This window comes from Ovis aries, chromosome 3 (genome assembly GCF_016772045.2).
Source record: "Ovis aries strain OAR_USU_Benz2616 breed Rambouillet chromosome 3, ARS-UI_Ramb_v3.0, whole genome shotgun sequence".
Taxonomy (NCBI): domain Eukaryota; kingdom Metazoa; phylum Chordata; class Mammalia; order Artiodactyla; family Bovidae; genus Ovis; species Ovis aries.
The window spans coordinates 105,679,677-105,687,911 of record NC_056056.1 but is presented as its reverse complement, the minus strand read 5'-3'; the positions used below and the strand labels follow the sequence as shown (position 1 = coordinate 105,687,911).

General features: G+C 49.5%; 1 long non-coding RNA gene across 1 annotated transcript in view; it reads left to right on the top strand.

Moving 5' to 3' along the window:
* Positions 1-1,298: 1,298 nt before the first annotated feature.
* LOC114108643 (uncharacterized) overlaps positions 1,299-8,235 on the top strand; it is a 63,083-nt gene continuing 56,146 nt past the window's right edge. The window contains exon 1 of the long non-coding RNA XR_001038982.5: positions 1,299-1,547. This is a non-coding gene — a long non-coding RNA (uncharacterized LOC114108643). The remainder of the gene's footprint in view (positions 1,548-8,235) is intronic.

Sequence of the window (8,235 nt, the reverse complement as noted above, 5' to 3'; positions counted from 1 at the left end):
ACAAACAAGTATTACTTCTGTGGTAGTTCAGTGGTAAACAATCCACCTGCCAAGGCAGGAGATGCAGGTTCAATCCCTGGGTTGGGAAGATCCCCTGGAGGAGGAAATGGCAGCCCACTCCGATATTCTTGCCTGGGAAGTCTCATGGACAGAGGAGCCTGGCAGGCTACTGGGGTTGCAAAGGGTCAGACTTGACTTAGCAACTAGACAATAACAACAACAATTATTGCTCTAAGATGAATCTGACTCTAAATGGAGACTGGGTCTCCTGATCCCTCCGGGGTGAGGACCACCACACAACTGTGCAGCTTGCTCAAGCCTTCTGTCCCCTTCCAAAACGGTATTTCCTCATTTGCTCGCCATGCTTCAGGGGTATCACAGTGTGGGCTGCACAGCAGCAGGTACTAAGTCAGAAAGGGTGAAGGGCTCCAGTGTTCACCCATGGCCTTGTGTGGGTCACGCTCCAGAACCCAGGACGGGCCTGATGCAACCACAGCCACCCTTCTTGGTGGCTCAATCTGCTTAACATCACGTGGATTTTGCTCTTCCGTTGCCGCTCATAATTTAAAAATGTGGGAAGCTGTGGAAGGCTGCCCCACCCCAGGGATCATTCCAAAGAAAACTGGGACGTAAGGCTTGCCTCAGTCCTTGCATGCAGACGTCTGTCAACGGTTTTTACAGTTTCCAGGCTTCTGCTTTCATTTCGTTCCTTGGGACTTGAATATTCAAATCTGGCATATTCTTGAAGCCTGAGAGATGATGGATTTAGAAGCGATTTTGTTTAAGTCACTTGATCCTAAAAACAGGGCACACCCCTTTTTAATAAATAACTTTGAAGAAACTGTGGTTGTGGATTCTGTGATTAGTTTGGTGGAGGAAGATGAACAGGAATAAACACACACTGAAATCATGAGGGCAAAGTAATGTCCTCAAAGAATGAGATCACTCTCATTTTTCTCTATGTCCCTGAAATGCCCTGAAAAAGCAAGTATTCGGTGCAGGAGCTTTGCAATCAGTTAGAAAACATCAGTGTCTATGGAGGTTCAAATGCATGGAAGACTCATGCATTTTTCTCTTTTTTTGGCCGTTCCTAGACCTCCTAAATAAGGCATTTTTCCCTAGAGTAGGCTCCCGGGCAGCATGTCAGGGCAGTGGCTGAGTCTGCTTGCCGGGGGGTCAGGAAGGCTGTTCTTCCAGGAAGGGCTGCAGAGACCCTGGGAACAGGACTAGGCTGCTCACAAGTATGAAGAGAATGTCGGGAGAGGAAGTGGTGGCTGTGAGTCAGCATGAGTCATCTCGTTCCAATGAGAATGAAGACTGAGGTGTGCGCCTTTTTTTTCTCTCTCTCTCACTTTTTAAATTTTTTTTATTTTTTTGAGTCTCAATCGTGTGGACATCACTGGGAATGAAGGGAAATAACTGACTGAATGGTCGTTGCTTTTTAAGTTTCAAACCGACATTCCAGGCGGGTTGTGCCTGAGCCAGCCTCGGGCTTTCAGACCTTCATAGCCTGGTCCTGAGAAGGTAGAGCTCTCAGCTTCTCCCTGGTGAGTATGTTTCTGTCACTTTCTTGCTCATTTCTGCAGTTTGTCTCAAGAATCTCAGCTCCAGGAGCTTGGCTGAGGGGTCTTGGAGTGGATGCTGTGTTTCGTTCAGACTTTGAAGATCTCTGACTTTAGAAGTTGGTTTCCCAGCGCCCTCACCCCCCTAGCTACTGTCTATGAGCCTGATGGTTTGGAGAAATTTCTTAGCATGTTAATTGTGAGCGTGTGTATTACGGAGAAGCCAGTGATGCTTGGCTGGTTTAAAATAAGCTGTTTTAAGACTCCTCTCTAGAGCCAAAGGGAAATTCAGAGATGGAGGTGGGTGACCGTGCTAACCCAGGGGTGCTGAGGTTGGGCTGGCTTCCGCTTCTCAGGGGTGGAGGCAAGACAGCTTCTGAGCAATTTTTGGCCTCGTGGTCTGAGCTGCCCACTTTTGGTGCAAGGATTACAAGAAAGAGACAGAATTTTGACTTTTCTCTCTAAAAGCATGTGAATGATTCCAGGAGCTTATTGAATGTCTTCTGCTTTTCCTTAGCACTGAACGTCACAAACGGTAGTAAAATCAGAAAGAAAATATTCAGGGGGCTGGGGGCGGCGGGGGCGGGGGTGTGAGGACGGGGGAGCTGAGTCGTTGAGGCTTGACTTGACCTTGATATGTGTTTCTCAAGCTGCTACTATTCTGATAAGGCTTCGCTTTACTGTCAAGTAAAATACAGGAAACTTTTTTTTCAAATGTCGTCTGGTTACTGTAAATGAAACGGTTAAAATGTCATAAATACCTTATGATAAACATTTTTCAAATTTGCTTAAAAATCTGCACATCAGTAAGCAGGGTATGACAGAGCTTTTTCAGTACAGTCATTTGAGTGCGTGGGCTTCCTGGGTTAATAATGAGTCAGCACCCGATTTCTCAAATTGGAGTGGCTGAGACAACATTCTGTTTGCCCCCAGCACAGCCCGGGGGCTGGTGGGCCCCTCCTGGAGGGTGTGGCTGTTTGGTCTCCTCTCCTGTTTGGGTGGCCCGTCTGGCTTCAGTCCCAGCTCTGCTCTGTGTGGCTGGGAGACCCCTTTGCTGAGGGGTCCTTGTGTAGGTTCAGCTCTTCTGGCTGATGCTGAGGGGTTTGAGGGGCTGCCATCATGGGACTGGCTGAGTATACAGTTGGTGCAATTAAAAATCCAGAGTTTATGAAGGGTAGTGGGGATCCAGGGCTGAAGCTGTATCTTGTGTCCTGTGACGTTACACTGGCCGAGGGACCCGGGGGGAGAGGCGGTCACTGCGTGAGTTTCAAAGCCCAGGTTGTGCAGGTGACAAGTACATAGGAAGACCGCTACGTGTCTCCGCTTATAAGCCAAGAGCGAGATTCTGAGGAAGAAAACCTCCCTCCAGCTTTCCTCTTCTTATCTACAACATGAGAAAAATATTAAAATTTTAAACAATAATCACTGGGTTGCAGGCTAGCTGCTCAAGGCCCCAGCGCAGGCCCTTTTGACTTCATCCTACACTAAAGTCTGTTGGCCGCACAGGGCTGGTTTCTGGTGTTCCAATGACTATAGGTGGCGGGTCCTATTCTTTGGATCACAGGCCCTGTATAACCCTCAGGGCTATAACCCTCAAGCAAGGCTCTCGGGCTTCCAGACCACGTGTGACTCCACTCATTTCAGTGGGTGGTCCAGAGGACTCAGAGAACCAAGTGTGTACAAGAGGGTCCGGACTCAGCAGCGCACATGTGCTGAGTCCTTAAGTCACATTTGACTCTCTGTGACCGCACGGACTGTAGCCCGCCAGGCTTCTCTGTGCATGGGATTCTCCAGGCAAGAATACTGGGGTGGGTTGCCATTTCCTCCTCCAAGGGATCTTCCCAACACAGGGATCAAACTCGAGTCTCCTGCCTCTCTCCCATTGGCAGGCAGATTCCTTACCATTGAGCCAGCTAGGAAACCCTTGGACTCGGCAGGGACTCCCTCAATGTTAGCTCTACTGCCTTCTCCTCTTACCTGGACTCTGTAGGGATCTGAGCTTATAGCTCCTGTCTTTAAATCCCTGGACTTTTTCAAGCAAGATCCTGCGATTCCAGTGGAGTGAGCCTTGTTCCAAGGCTGAGTCACAGCCATACAAGTGTCAACTCAGGGGCTCAGCCAGGCAGGCTGCAGGGGTTTCTAAGGTGAGAGAGTTGCCCAGCATCTCTTCCTTGGTGAGTAATCTTCGTAAGTGCTCAGAGAAATGCCATCTTTGTGGAAAGAAGAGCCCATAACAGCAGAAATGCCTTAGGCGGCGCCTCTGTGTCCCCTGGCCACCAGTCCTCTGTTGTCCACATTTCAGAGACTGCACCAGGCACCAGACGTGTGTTTATCCCTGGGTCCTGTGTCTTTAAGTCCTCCTGGCTTTGGGGTGGCTGCTTTTATCCTAGACACTGATCGTGTTCTGTCGTGTGGAAATCAGGCAGTCGTATGGATGCTGGAGGTCCACGGGTCTCTCACCCGTGAGACAGAAGCCTATGGCCAACCGCTGATTACCTTCTGTAATCAGAAGGGAGACTCATTTAGGAAGGTCTGAAATAAAGCCGCGGGTAGGTCTGAAAAGAGCATTTCCGAATGTGATTTGCTGCTTTATCATCTTTTCCTAGGGCTTCCCTGGTGGCTCAGTGGTAAAGAAACTGCCTGTCAATACAGGAGATCCGGGTTCAATCCCTGGGTCAAGAAAATGCCCTGGAGAAGGGAATGGCAACCCACTCCAGTATTCTTGCCTGGGAGAGGATCCTGGCGGGCCACAGTCCCTGGAGTCGCAGAGTCAGACACGACTGAGCCACTGAACAATAACTACAACATCTTTTTCTAACTACCCAAAGGTGCTGAGTCTAAGTGTGAATGTGGGTAGGGATGAAGAGAGAGAAACATTCTATAATAGACACTTCAGATGTTTTAAAAGCACCTCTTTGGCAAAAAGAAAACGCTGAGTTTGATGACATTTGGCAAGTTGCCCTGTGCCCTCTGGTCGTGGTACCCTCAGCCTGAGGACTGGCCTATGGCTTGTTGCCTAGGTACTCCCCTCTCTGCTCCTAGTGAACACCCCTACCAGGGTTCTCATTATCCCTTGCAATGAGGTTTCCATGGCACTTGAGAGGTGGCCCTCAAAACCCTCGGTGTTTGGCAATCTGAGCTAGTTTTTTAACTTACTCGTGTCCTATCTTCATCACCATGAAATGCAAATAGCATAGCACCAGTCTCATGGGGCCTTGTAAACATCAGTGATAATTAGCACACAAGTTACAAGGAGACTCAGTAGCCATCACGTACACATGCACTGACTCAGAAATGTATTCACACACCTTTCCATCTCTCCCTGGGCCCTGAGCCCTGTGAATCCATAAAGAACTGGCTCTGATGCCCCTGAAGTGAGAGCCCCTCTGTGTCATCCATAATATGACATGTTCTGTATCTGCAGGACATTTCTTGATTAGGTGAGTGGGAAAGTCTTCTTGGTTCTCTCTAGGAACACTGGGGTTCTAGATGTCATGACCATCATCACCATCATCATCATCCTTGTCCTTAACATTTTCACAGAGAGAGCAGCTCTAATTTCATTCTGCCCAACCACGTGGTAACAATAGTAACTGTCTGTAAATTACCTTTAACCCCCTTCTCCCAAACCCCACATTTACCCACCCTAGAAGACAGAAAGGAGGGCCACTTTCCTCTACTCACTGGAGATCCAGGATTCCCAGGCAGGTGTATCAGGCAGAGCAGTTTCCTTCAAGGAGTGCACTGGTGATGGGAGAGCCCCTCGCCCCCACCAGGAGAGGAGAGTCAGGAAAATCAGGGGACTAGGAGGATTCTGAGCATCATCCAACCAGACTCAGGCCACAAGCCAGAAAACTCATGACCACTGAACCTAGACCTGCCCCCAGGGTGGGAGCAACTGGATTCCGTACCCATGCTTCCTGTCTTAAAGTCGGCTACAGTCAACTTCTGGTTGTTTGAAAATCATCATAGTATATGGAGCTGACTCATATTGAAAATATTAAGTAAGATACACTTAAAACTAAAACACAGGGGAACATAATATGGCCTTGCCTTGTCGATTCTGGAGACATTCAAGATCAGACAGTGTCTCAAAAGTCAGATCTTTACATTCATTCTGCAGGGATCCAGAAGTCCCAAGTGTGTCCTTGTGCTCTCTCTGCCCTCCTGGGAATTGCCCCATCAAAGGAAGGCGCCAGGGGCTTTGTGCATCTCCTTTCTGAGTTCAGGCGTGGCCTCCTGGGCTCTGGCTCCAGTGTGTCAGTCAGCCTTAAGCGGCATCACTTTGTGGACAGTTTTCCCCCTGCAGTCGCTTCTGCCATAATCCAGAGGACCCTCTACCCAGCGCCTTGGGGTGGGGCAGTGCTGTGCTTCGCTCAGCGCTGCGGGGCAGAGTTTGGGCTCCTACCAGACTCAAGAGGACAGTTCTGGGGAGACCACAGAGCTCAGACAAGGAGGAGCAAACAACAGATCAGAAGGAAGTCGAGGCCACAGGAAGGAGGGGTCGGGGGAGGCTCGACTGGTCTCAGAGGAGTCCTCTGATTTAAAAAAAAACTACACAACTGGTTTTATTGCCTCTGGTGTAATCAGAAAAGCTAATGGTGATGGCCAATCTCATAAGCAGTTTTCTTGCTTATCTTTTGCTTTCGGGATTGGTTATTCTGCAAGGGAAGGCGTCTACTGCAGGTGCTTTTAGCCCTTTTAGCCACCCTGTCCTCTCAAAAAAGTATCATACTTAAGATTTTAGAATTTTTAATAATGGCTGGAATGTTCTCATTGGACCAATCCTTCATAGAGTGTGAGAGGGAGAGTTTCTATCGGTTCAGCTAGATGTAAAGGGAAACCATCGAACAGCAGTGCGTCCAGCAAGTGTTTAGGTTTACTTTCTCTTACAAAAAGATAAAGCAGGTTGTCCGTCCAGGGTGAAGGCCAAAAGACAGTTCATTCATCTTTCTTCTCTGCCATTCTCAGCACTGGCTTTTGCCTTATGGTTTTATTAAGGCTGCTGGATCTCCAGCCATCACCTCTTCATTCCATACAGGAGGAAAAGGACAATGAGGGAAAAAAGCAAGAACCCTAGATGTCAAGCTCCTTTAAAGAGCCTTCCTAGAACCCCCAACTAACCCTATCTGCCTAAATCTTTTACTGGCCTCCTACTGGAGAGGATCCTAGCAATTTTTTTTTTTTTAAACTAGGCTCATTGCTGACCCTGACATTGCTCTCACTGGAGGTATCAGGAGGAGAGTACAAAGAGACTGGTTTCCAGAGCTTTGAACAACTGGAGGAGACATTCAAAGGGACAGAAATCCCTTTGATTTTTGTGTTATATCTAAATAGAACTTCTTTTCATTCATGCATTTAGCAAATATTTCTCTTTTATCCATTACAGTAATGAAAATCTGAGTACTGTTTTGTTTATGGAGTGTTTACTTGGCAACAGGCCCAGTTCTGGATGCATTGTATATATGACTTCACTTAGTCCTCACAGAAGTGTGTGCAGAGTCCATCAGGTATCGTCCCCATTGTCCAAAAGAGGAATCTGGGATCCAGAGGGGTTTAGGAAGCTGAGTAAGGCCACACTGAGCTTGGCTTTGAAACCAACCATCTTGGACCCAGAGATGAGAACAGGCAGACAAGCTCTCACCTATCGTATCTTTCTGGTGAAACAGACATAAATAAATCCAGGAACATCAGGAGGTTGCGGGTGCCCCCAGGAGACCGGCCCAGAGAGATGGGGAGCTCTCATCTCCGGCAGTACCTCATGCCTGGAGAAGACACACTGCCGAATCAGGGCCGAGCTGAGCTTTCTGCACCCCGCCTCCCCCAGGGGACACAGCAAGAATCTCAGCTATGTCTGGGCTCATGACTCACCCCTTTCCTTGCAGCCAGTTCTTCCCAACTTGGACCGCTTCCCGGGTCAGGACCACGCCCTTCCAATCCGGGAGCTGTAGCAAGGAAACTGCCCAGATCCGGCTTCAAAGGCTGGGCGGGGTTCCAGGGAAGAGTAGGATGACTGAAGGAGACGAGGCGGGGCTCCGAAGGCCTGCAGGTCATTCACACCACTCAATCTGGCCTTCTCGGCTCCACACAGCCGCCCGCTACCTAGTGACACAGTCGGGGCGACAGGACGCCTGGGGGCAGGAGGAGTTTGGGGGAGGGAAAGTATTTGCTGTTAGCACCCCTTGGACCTGCCCTGGGCCAGGAAGACCCCCTGGACAGAGGAGCCTGGTGGGCTGTAGTCCATGGAGTCCTAGAGAGTGGGACACAACTGAAGCAAGTAACCCACGCCTGGGACCTCAGGCTCCTCCTGCGCTCTGCTCACTCGGCACCTTCTCAAGGCCTTTCTCTTTCAGCTCCTGACGCAAGGTGGCCAGTGGAAGGCACAGTTTGTAAGCCCATGGCCTTATTTTCTGTGTGTCCAATGCAGAGGAAGGCCCTGGGAGGGTCTTGCCATGGAGACTGTAGGCCAGTCCTGATCGGGGGAATGGTTTCTGGGCTGGGGTGATCGCCTGGATTGTGAGTGGGCTTCTGGATTGTGAGTGGCTCTCTAAATTGTAGGTGGTCCTTTGGAGTGTGGATGATCCCTGGACTGTGGGCCATCCCCAGGACTGTGGGAGATCCTCTGGAGTGCGGGTGGCCCTCTAGACCGTGGATGGTCTCCTGGACTGTGAGT